Raw genomic sequence first — 1,973 nt, forward strand, 5'->3', positions numbered from 1 at the left:
AGAGGGGGGTTTTTGGCCCAAATTATGCAATATTAGTTTAACCTCCGTCGCAGAACCACATTTGACCAGGTCGAGAAAAAAATTTTTTCGTGACGACCTGGTCCCCATAGTAGGGAATGAACATGACATCTTAACCATATTTGACCATTTTCAAATTTCTCGTCGCGGAATGATGACTTTACTAGTAAAATTTGTGCCGGTAGGGACCTCCCATACAAATTTTCATCGCTCCAAAGTGATTTCGTTTCACTTTTCAACATTTACAAGGTCCATAAATCATGTTTTGAGACGATATGGAAAAAAAAATTTTTTGCCCGTCTCGACCAACTCGACGATGGTGACCACAGTAGGGTGCTCCATACAATTTTCCTTATGTGGAATTTTTCAGTGTAAAATAAGGTTTCTCCAATCGATCGCGGGTTTCACTTTTCATCATTTGCTAGGTCTAACTATGATGTTTTGAGTGGTCCGCAAAAATTTTTTCTTGGACCGGGCCTTCCTTCCCGGCCCTGTCGGTGTGTTCTGCAGTAGGGGTGCTCCATACAAATTTTTCCTTATGTGGAATTTTTCAGTGTAAAATAAGGTTCTCCAATCGATCGCGGGTTTCACTTTTCATCATTTGCTAGGTCTAACTATGATGTTTTGAGTGGTCCCGCAAAAATTTTTTCTTGGACCGGGCCTTCCTTCCCGGCCTGTCGGTGTGCTCTGCAGTAGGGTGCTCCATACAAATTTTCCTTATGTGGAATTTTTCAGTGTAAATAAGGTTTCTCCAATCGATCGCGGGTTTCACTTTTCATCATTTGCTAGGTCTAACTATGATGTTTTGAGTGGTCCCGCAAAAATTTTTTCTTGACCGGGCCTTCCTTCCGGCCCTGTCGGTGTGTTCTGCAGTAGGGTGCTCCATACAAATTTTCCTTATGTGGAATTTTTCAGTGTAAAATAAGGTTTCTCCAATCGATCGCGGGTTTCACTTTTCATCATTTGCTAGGTCTAACTATGATGTTTTGAGTGGTCCCGCAAAATTTTTTCTTGGACCGGGCCTTCCTTCCCGGCCCTGTCGGTGTGCTCTGCAGTAGGGTGCTCCATACAAATTTTCCTTATGTGGAATTTTTCAGTGTAAAATAAGGTTTCTCCAATCGATCGCGGGTTTCACTTTTCATCATTTGCTAGGTCTAACTATGATGTTTTGAGTGGTCCCGCAAAAATTTTTTCTTGGACCGGGCTTCCTTCCCGGCCCTGTCGGTGTGTTCTGCAGTAGGGTGCTCCATACAAATTTTGCTTATGTGGAATTTTTCAGTGTAAAATAAGGTTTCTCCAATCGATCGCGGTTTCACTTTTCATCATTTGCTAGGTCTAACTATGATGTTTTGAGTGGTCCCGCAAAAATTTTTTCTTGGACCGGCCTTCCTTCCGGCCCTGTCGTGTGCTCTGCAGTAGGGTGCTCCATACAAATTTTCCTTATGTGGAATTTTTCAGTGTAAAATAAGGTTTCTCCAATCGATCGCGGTTCACTTTTCATCATTTGCTAGTCTAACTATGATGTTTTGAGTGGTCCCGCAAAAATTTTTTCTTGGACCGGGCCTTCCTTCCGGCCCTGTCGGTGTGCTCTGCAGTAGGGTGCTCCATACAAATTTTGCTTATGTGGAATTTTTCAGTGTAAAATAAGGTTTCTCCAATCGATCGCGGGTTTCACTTTTCATCATTGCTAGGTCTAACTATGATGTTTTGAGTGGTCCCGCAAAATTTTTTCTTGGACCGGGCCTTCCTTCCGGCCTGTCGGTGTGCTCTGCAGTAGGGTGCTCCATACAAATTTTCCTTATGTGGAATTTTTCAGTGTAAAATAAGGTTTCTCCAATCGATCGCGGGTTTCACTTTTCATCATTTGCTAGGTCTAACTATGATGTTTTGAGTGGTCCCGCAAAAATTTTTTCTTGGACCGGGCCTTCCTTCCCGCCCTGTCGGTGTGCTCTGCA

The sequence above is a fragment of the Anopheles marshallii genome, assembly GCF_943734725.1.
Source record: "Anopheles marshallii chromosome X unlocalized genomic scaffold, idAnoMarsDA_429_01 X_unloc_227, whole genome shotgun sequence".
NCBI lineage: Eukaryota > Metazoa > Arthropoda > Insecta > Diptera > Culicidae > Anopheles > Anopheles marshallii.